This window comes from Vitis vinifera, chromosome 6 (genome assembly GCF_030704535.1).
Source record: "Vitis vinifera cultivar Pinot Noir 40024 chromosome 6, ASM3070453v1".
Taxonomy (NCBI): Eukaryota; Viridiplantae; Streptophyta; class Magnoliopsida; order Vitales; family Vitaceae; genus Vitis; species Vitis vinifera.
In genome coordinates, this window is record NC_081810.1 from 18,348,131 (window position 1) to 18,358,514 (window position 10,384).

The 10,384-nt window shown below is 34.3% G+C and overlaps 1 pseudogene; it reads left to right on the plus strand.

The window, feature by feature from the left end:
* Positions 1 to 1,747: 1,747 nt before the first annotated feature.
* LOC100253022 (pectinesterase 2-like) lies at positions 1,748 to 7,568 on the plus strand (annotated as a pseudogene).
* The last annotated feature ends 2,816 nt before the right edge of the window (positions 7,569 to 10,384 follow it).

The following is a 10,384-nucleotide window of genomic DNA, read 5'->3' on the forward strand; positions in this document are numbered from 1 at the left end:
AATTTATATGAACCTTCCAAAAATTTGCCATAATCATAAAGAACATGCTATGAAACTTAAGCAAATTGTTATATATATATATTCTCTTTTTGCAATAAATTATAGTTGAATTAGCCAAGTTGCCTATTGAAAATATTTTATTTAATTAGTTTGTGTTTTACATTATTTTACATTTTTTTTTTTTTTGTATTTGTAGGAAAAAATGTTAGAATTGCAAAAGCAACCAATGCTAGAAGGTGGTCAAGCCTTGAAAGAGGCTGAAATATGTGTTCAAGTGTTAGGGTTAAGATCTGGATATATCAAGGGCTTAGGTCATGGCCCTCGACCACCCTCATCCTCATCGAAATCTACACATAAGTCACATCGAGAGATAGAATTGGAGAATGAGCTTAAAGCAACACGAGAGCTTTTACAAAGTCAAGAGACTCGAATCCAGCACCAGCAGTCCCAGATAGCTCAATTAGCTAGTTTTGTTAGTGAAATGCGCCAACACATGCATATTCCAGGATCAAGCTCAAGAAGTTCATCTCCTTCAGATGATACACTGCTTATGGATTCTTAGTCAAACTTCATGGATGATGATTGACATTTTCTCCATTAACACTTGGTTTGGAGTTTTTTTGGACATTATCTTTCCTTGACATGTATATATGGTACTTTTATTTACTGCATTATTTTTTTTTGGATGTTATCACATTTTGTAAATGTGTTATTTTTGTGGCCACATTTTGCACATGTGTTAGTTTTGTTATCACATTTTGCATATGTGTTAGTTTTGTTATCACATTTTGCACATGTGTTAGTTTGCTTGCTACATATCAATCTTTACTATTTTTTATTTTTATTTTTTTATGTTATCACATTTTGCACATGTGTTTGTTTGCTACTTTTCTTTTACTTTTAGAACTTATAACATTTTACAAATGTGGATGTCAGTGCTTACTATTTATTTATTTATTTTGTATATGTGAATATACCAAAACTCTTTTGCATTCAATGGAATATTATCAATTATTTATTAAAGCTTTGTTGTCACATAATTTATTTATTCATTTGGAGTTTTTAATTATCAATTATGTAATAAATTAAGTTATAACAAAATTTAATTGTTTAATTAAGTTTTATAATTTAAATTTAAATTTAAAAATTGGAATATATCAATTGAATATATTAAAATATGATGACAAAATTATTATATACATATAGACAAAAGTTCATATGTTTAGAGCCATTTATTTATTTTTTTTGTTAAAATATGACCTGAACTTCCAACGAGGAAATAAAGTTTTGTTTCAAAATCCATTTGGCAACAAAATTATAATTTTGGTCATTGTATGTGTCTAATTTGGCGACAATTTAATTGATTATCGAGATTTTTTAGCAACAAAATTTTGAACATTTAACAACAAATCTTTTCGTCAAAAAATATTATTGGAGACAACAAAAAAATTATGTCTCTATAAACTATTAGAGGCGAAACATTAAATTTGTTGCAAAAACTTTTCGTGACGAGGATAAGGCGACGTTCGTGAAACAAAAAAAAAATTCTCGCAAAAATGTTTTTGCGATAATATTAACTTTTTTGAGATAAAATAATTGTGTCGCTAATAATCATATATCTTGTAGTGTATATAAAGCAACCATTGAGCCCTTCATCCCCACACAAATCTTCGTCACCTAAGCTAGCTGCCAAACTCACCCGACCATTTTCATTACATTCATTGTTCATTACTCGGAGCCTACAGCCATGGCTTTTGTAGCTCTTATACTCGTGTCCCTCCTTCTTACTCCTTTCGTTTCTGTTCACTTCTCCGATGATGTAAAATCATGGTGCAGCCAGACACCCCACCCTCAACCTTGTGAATACTTTCTGAGCCATAAGCCTGATCACTCACCCATCAAACAGAAGTCTGATTTTCTCAACATATCAATGCAACTTGCTTTGGAACATGCCATGATTGCTCATGGTGACACCTTTTCCCTAGGCTCCAAGTGTCGGAATGAGCGAGAAAAGGCTGCATGGAATGATTGTCTCGAGCTCTATGACCACACCATTCTTAAGCTCAACAAAACTCTTGATCCCAACACTAGGTGCACCCAAGCTGATGCTCAAACATGGCTCAACACTGCTCTTACCAACCTCCAAACATGCCAAGACGGGTTCATCGACCTTGGTGTGTCAGGTCACTTTTTGCCCTTAATGTCCAACAATGTTTCCAAGTTGATTAGCAACACTCTATCCATCAACAAAGTTCCATATTCTGTGCCTACTTACAAAGGGGGTTACCCAACTTGGGTGAAGCCTGGCGACCGAAAGCTTTTGCAGTCTTCTTCTCTAGCTTCGCAGGCAAATATTGTGGTGTCCAAAAATGGTACACATGATTACACAACAATAGGAGCAGCAATCACTGCAGCATCCAAGCGATCAGGAAGTGGAAGGTATGTGATATATGTGAAGGCAGGGACATATAGTGAGAATGTTCAAATTGGAAGTGGTTTGAAGAATATAATGTTGCTGGGTGATGGGATTGGAAAGACCATAGTCACTGGAAGTAAGAGTGTGGGAGGAGGCTCTATTACATACAATTCAGCTACAGTTGGTTAGTGTCTCTGTCTATTCTCTAAGCTCTTGCAATGATGTTACTCCTTGTCTTACAATTAAGGGCCACATACAAGCATTAAGTTAATTACCAAGACATGTGATTGTGCTTTTGAATTTCAGCTGACGGCTTCATAGCTCGTGGCATGACATTCCGTAACACTACTGGAGCATCCAACCACCAGGCAGTGGCTCTACGATCCGGGTTGGACCTTTCAATTTTTTACCAATGTAGCTTTGAAGGGTACCAAGACACTCTCTACACCTACTCTGAGTGACAATTCTATAGAGAATGCGATATATATGGTACTATGGATTTCATTTTCGGAAATGCTGCAGTTGTGTTTCAAAATTACAATATTTTCTTCAAATTGATAAATGATAGTTTTTTCATTCATACTTTCATTCGTTCATGTACAGAATATATATACAAGGTAATCACCATTCTAAGAATGGGAAAGAATGATATAAGGAAATAACAACTAATATCCTAATATCTCAACTTTTCTAATATCTCAATATTCATAATATCTCAATATTCCTAATATCTCTACTTTCCTAATATCTAAACATTCATAATATCTCAACACTAAATGATATAAGGAAAGAATGATATAAAGAAAGCATTCCTAATATCTCAACACTCCCCCTCAAGTTGGTGCATAGATGTCACACATACCCAACTTGTCTAAAAATTTTGAGAACACTTGACTTGAGACAGCTTTGGTGAGGATATCAGCCAATTGATTTTCTGATCGAATCTTAGGCAATTCCACAATCTTATCATCCAACTTTTCCTTAATGAAGAATCTATCCACCTCGACGTGCTTTGTACGATCATGTTGTACTGGATTATGAGCAATGTCACATGCGGCTTTATTGTCACAAAACAATCGGATTGGTTGCCTAGATAGGTAACCTAAATCATGTAATAGGAGTCTTAGCCATAATGCCTCCCAAAGTCCTAGAGCCATACCTCTAAATTTCGCTTCTGCGCTTGAACGAGCGACGACATTCTGCTTCTTACTTTTCCATGACACAAGATTACCACCTACAAAGGTAAAGTAACTAGATGTAGATCGCCTATCATCCACTACACCGACCCAATCAGCATTAGTATATACTTCTATACTTTGATGATCAACATTTTTTGCGGACAAAATTCCCTTCCTAGGAGCATTCTTCAAATACCTCAAAATACGCATGACTGCATTCATATGTTGCTCTCCGGGATTATGCATGTATTGACTCACTACACTCAATGCATAAGCAAGATCTGGTCTTGTATGAGTTAAGTACATTAATCTCCCCACAAGTCTCTAGTATCTTCCCTTATCGGTTGATACTTGATTAGGTTCAACACACAATTTCAGACCTTCTTCTATTGGTGTATTAACAGGTTGACATCCCGACATTCCAATCTCCTGTAAAAGATCTAGGCATACTTTCTTTGAGACAGAAAAATTCCTTCACTTGATCGAGAAACTTCAATCCTAAGAAAGTATTTCAGAGGACCTAGATCTTTCATTTCAAATTCTCTAAATAGATCATTTTGTAAAGCTTTTCTTTCTTCAGGATTATTTCCTGTAACTACCATGTCATCCACTTATACGATAAGTGTCGTAATCTTACCATGTTGCTTTTTCAGGAACAAAGTGTGATTTGAATTACTTTGACGATAGCCAAAAACTCTCATTGATTTTATGAACCTTCCAAACCATACTCTCGGGGATTGCTTCAACCCATACAACGACTTCTTCAATTTGCACACCTTCTGACATTGTTTTTCTGATACCATGCATCCTGGTGGAAGATCCATGTATACTTCTTCAGATAACTCGCCATGCAGAAAGACATTTTTCACATCGAACTGTTGTAATAGCCAATCTAGGTTTGCAGCTAAAGACAGTAATACTCGAACTATGTTGATCTTAGCTACAGGTGCAAATGTCTCTGTGTAGTCAATTCCATAAGTTTGAATGTACCATTTTGCTACCAGTCTTGCTTTAAATCTTTCAATACTACCATCTGCCTTGTACTTCACAGTATAGATCCAACGACACCCAACTGGCTTCTTTCCTGGTGTACATTCTACGAGTTCTCATGTTTCATTCTTTTGCAATCATTTCATCTCTTCATTCATGGTTGCTTTCCACCTTGGATCAACTAAGGCTTCCTGCACACCGTTAGGAATAGCTATAGTAGATAATTGATTTACAAATGACTTATTTGATTTAAACAAACGATGGTTAAACACATAGTTGCTCATGGGATATTTGACTTTGGTAGACAATTCAGGTTCATATGTGGGTTTAGGAATACCTTTATTATGACGGTGTGGTAACCGTTTCATGAATGGATCAGGTTCCAAATTAAGAACACCCTCAGCAGATGATGATTGGTTTGGTATTTCAGTGAAAACATCTTCGGACCCAAATTGTTGACCATTCATATCCAACTCACCCGCTTCCTGGTTCACTAGTTCAGATTGTCTAAATTCATCCTCCTCAGAGATATGATAATCATAATCGAGAGTCTGAATTTCCTTATGGTACTCCCCCCGAAGTTCAGACTCAGATGAAAAATACATCGAATCTTCATGAAACACCACATCCATTGTAACAAACATTCGTCGAGTTGGAGGATGGTAATATCGATATCCCTTTTTGTGCAATGCATATCCAACAAACACACATTGCAATGCATGGGAAGTTAACATGGTGCGTTGGTGTTTGTGTAGATGCACAAATGCCACCAAAAACACGAGGAGGTAGATTTGGGACAGTTGGGGCAACTATGGCATTAGTAAGAGCTTGGAGAGGTGTTTGGAAGTTAATTGGGCTAGAAGGTACCTGATTGATCAAGTATGTGGCAGATGTAATTGCTTCTCCCAAATAAGATATCAATATTTTTGCTACTATCAAGGAAGCACGAACAACCTCTAACAAGTGCCGATTTTTCCGTTCAACGACTCCATTTTGCTGGGGTGTATTGGAATAAGTAGTCTGATGAATGATGTCATGTTCTTCCAAATACTTTAGAAGATTAGAACTCTGATATTCTCCACCATTATCACTACACAAAACCCGAACCTTTGCATTGTATTGAGTTTCAATCATTTTATGAAATTTTTGAAACAACAAGTTCACTTCATCTTTGGTCTTCATCAAGCATAACCATGTCATTCTGGTACAATCATTAATAAAAGTAACAAACCAACGTGAGCCACTCAAAGTTGGGACTTTGGATGGACCCCAAACATCATAATGTATAACCATAAAAGCAAGCGAACTTTTATTCAAAATTAACGGAAACAAAGCACGATGACTTTTAGCCAATTCACAAATATCACAACGAAAACCAGAAATATCACTCTTTGCAAACAAACTAGGAAACAATTTTTTTAAATAACCAAAGGAAGCATGTCCCAGACGTCGATGCCACAACCAAATTTCAGACTTTTTCTTCTCCTCCTTAGATCCATCTGCCATCAAGGCTTGTTGCAACTTATTTGAATCCTTTGACTGTAAGTCCAAGTAATAGAGTTTTCCCCGCTTAATACCACAACCAATCGTCTGTGTCTTGTTTAGATGTCCTTAATCACACAAAATTCAGGCCAAAAAATGACAATACAAGATAAGGCTACAGTAATTTGAGAAACTGATAAAAGATTGTAATCTAGAGATGGAACAACTAAAACATAATCCAAATTCAAAGTATCGGTAAGAGTTAAGGATCTTTCCCCAATGACTGGGGTTGTGTTACCATTGGCCGTGAAAACAATTTTTGTGAGGAAGGTCTAAGGGGTGAAACCTGTCTAGAATCAAAAGTCATATGATCTGTAGCACCAGAATCAATTATCCATGCACTATTAATAACAAGTGTAAAAGTATTTAAAAACTTACCACCATGATCTGTAGCAGCTACCAATGCAGAGGCTTTCTCAGCAACATTAGCTTTTGTTTTTATTTCGACAATAGTTGCAGTCGAGGTTTTCTTGGAATTTTTCTTCCGTTGATCACGATTATTATCATTAATAACAAAGTGGTGATAACCTAAACATGATCTAAAGGTCCATGGTTCAAATCCTCGGTTCCTCATTGTTTTCCTGGTCATACCAAGAGTCGTTGCTTTGAAATTGTGGGATATCCAAATTGGTGAGATTAGTCTTATTGCATTGAGTGCATTTGAAGGTTGACTTGTCAATATTAGGGCTTGTCTTAGGATGGTTGATCGTTGTTGGACTACCATAGCGACAAAATATCCAGGATTTCAATTCCATGGCTCTAATACCATCTTCAAATTGATAAATGATAATTTTTTCATTCATACTTTCATTCGTTCATGTATAGAGTATATATAGAGGGTAATCACAATTCTAAGAATGGGAAAGAATAATACAAGGAAAGAATGATATAAGGAAATAACAACTGATATCCTAATATCTCAACTTTCCTAATATCTAAACATTCCTAATATCTCAACACTAAATGATATAAGGAAAGCATTCCTAATATCTCAACATATTTACGCACGTAACCCTCCCAACAAGATCAACACAGTAACTGCCCAAGGTAGGACTGACCCTAACCAAAACATTGGAATTTCCATACACGACTGTAAGGTTACAACTGCTTCAGATCTAAAGGTTGTCCAAAGCTCGGTCAAGACATACCTTGGGAGGCCATGGAAAGAATATTCTCGGACCATCTTCCTAAAGACCTACCTTGATAGCCTAATAAACTCAGCTGGTTGGTTGGAATGGAGCGGTGACTTTGCCCTAAAAACCCTATATTATGGAGAGTACATGAACACAGGCCCTGGGTCATCCACATCTAGTAGGGTAAATTGGGTTGGTTATCATGTGATTACTAGCTCAATTGAAGCAGCAAAGTTCACTGTTGGTAACTTCATCTCTGGCAATTCCTGGTTACCATCTACCAAGGTTCTTTTCACTTCTAGCCTTTGAATCAGTCCAATTAATGGTATATGATATTCTATCATCTTCCTGTAGACATGTTTCTAGATCTAGATAACCTGAATTCCTTGTAGGAGAAGAGATAAATTGGTGGGGAATGGCAATGATCTCTAAAATCTAGCTACAATAGTTTCATTGTATCTTACTACAAATTGTGTTTGTTGGAATCCATGCAATGATCAATGGCTAAAAATAGAAAAAAAAAAATGAGAAAGAAGAACACGGAGATTTAACGTGGTTCGGCTAATTGTCTATGTCCAATGGAACTCCATTCCACTTCGCTATGCTCCCGTTCCATTCCACTTCGCTCCCGTATTTGCCCCTTTTTCTCCATGTCTTTTCGTTCAAATATGAGCCACATATTACAATAGTGTGTTATGATTCTTTATTCATTGTTGTAAAGAATGATATTGAATGAAATTATATTCTTTTTGTGAGTCACTAATCTTCTTTGAAATCTTTTGATTCTAATTATTGGCATCTGTTAACTGCTCCAATGATTTGCCCGTAATTGCAACATAACTCGCTGATCGTTTGTATTCCAAAATGACAAGAAGTCTTCTTGTTTCGTAATTTTACAACTGCTAGAATGAAAGAAGTGAAATCACTAGGAGCAAGAAAAACAAGGATATAAGGGCTAGAAGTATTACAATAGTGAATATTATATAGTTCATATTTGGATATATTTCATTTAAAAAAAAATTCAAAAGTAGAAAATCTTAAATAAAATATAGGAATTCTTATACATACATACATATATATATATATAAACTTTTTACATTTTTTTTAAATTTAAAGAAATAAAAATATTTCACTTTCTATGATTTTTTTTTAAAAAAATTTTGAAAAAACTTTTAACAATGCAAGGTAAATTCTTTCCTTTTATGTAAAAGGTCTTTGCTTTGTATAGAAGTTTTTATTTTTAAAAACAAAAATAAATTTCTATTTTTTAAAAAAGAAAAATAGATTTTTTTTAAAATAAAATAAAAATAGGAAGTATATTCCAATGCCACCTTATTTTATTAATTTGATTTGCAGTTGAATAGATAATAATGAGAGCATGGACTGATGGACCGCTCACTACCCCCTCCCAAACCAAAACAAAGGACCTACATATTCAACACTCCTTAATGTCTAAATTGTACCATACCTACGACATCCATGAAATCCACTTTTTTTTCTCATAACAAAGAACTTTGTAAGCCATAATATTATCATATCTTGATGCTTTCTTTGGCCACTAACTCTATGTGTTTCGTGCATCAATGAAATACCAAGTTCTTTTTCCTTGCAATTTTGGACTAATGGTCGCTTCACAAAAACCAAAGTTGAAAACATAGCTAGTGATACTTGTAGGTATTCGATCATCATTTTAATTTGCCCAATTACTATAAAGAAACACCATAAAGCTTTAAATTGTTAGTGTTAGTGTACTGAATACAATATGAGCTTGATCATCAGCTTCCAAGAAGATCTTTTACGTACTCCTCTTCCTTCACAATGCTGTTTCTCTTCTAGCCCAAGAAAGCAACTTATCAAGCTAATATCAGTCATCTCAAATTCATTAATCATCATAATTTTGAAATTCTCCCTACTGTATCCAAAGAAAAAAAAAACATAAAACAAAATTAATGTGATCTCATATTTATGCATCCAAAAAATAGGGTTATCCTCACTTTCATTCGAATGATTTGATTCTTTCCCTTTAGATGTAGAATCGCTCCAAGTCACTTGCATAAGTTATTTTTCTTTTTTTAAGCTAAGGCAATTAGAAAAATATGCCTTTAATTTCCCACCATAAGTAAAGCATGCATTCAACTTGATTTGATTTAGATAAGTTATTTTCTTTTCTTTTATTTCTAGAGTTTTATATAAATTTTAAATTTCTTAACAAACATGGATATTTCAGAATGACTAAGAATAAGTCCACTCTCATTTTCGAACTCAACCTTTTCTTTTCAAGAAGTTGTTAGAGCTGGCTTTTTGTATCTCTTTGATAGGGAAGATTCATCTCATAGGTTTGTGGGAACCTTCTAACTCATCTACTCTTAATGTATCCATGTCTTACTTTCTTTTATGGGTGTAAGTTTAGGCCTAAATCTCTCAAGGAAAAATTTCAATATCCTCCTAACTACCTTAGAATTAAGATTTTTTTCACCAAAATTAAAATAAGAATTCACAATGTCAATCAATTCAATATATATAGAATTCAGACAATGTCTCATCTTCATTCATTCTGATGCTTTTAAATTAGACAATCAACATTTTTTGTTTAGATAGCATCACAGTAGAAGTGCCTTCATAAGTTATATTCAAGATATCCCAAGCTTCTTTAGCATGTTTACATATTACTATCCTTTTAAATTCATAAGACTCACACCATTGAAAATACCTTAAAGAGTCCTTGGATTGACTTCACTTCTTTTATTGTCAAACTTATATGATCATTCTTTGATTGTTTAGGTAGAATATGCACAATTTTTTTTTCTTTTAATCTGGATTCTCTAAATAAGCAAATCGATTAATTAGAGATTAAAAAAAGAAAAAAAAAACCAATACAAAATGACACTTCAATCTACATAGGTGCTTAGAAAATTTGTAGATACAAAAAAAAAAAAAAAACCAAGACATGTAGTTTTACTTAATTTAGGCGCATCTATTCCTCTTATACCTATCAGTAGCTATTAGTTTTTTTTCTTTTTCTTTTTTCACTTCCATATGCATCATCTCATGCTCCAAAGTAAATCACCTCAACACTCTGCCAATGCTAGTGGTTCAATGCATGTTGCCTTTCTACTAAAATATTT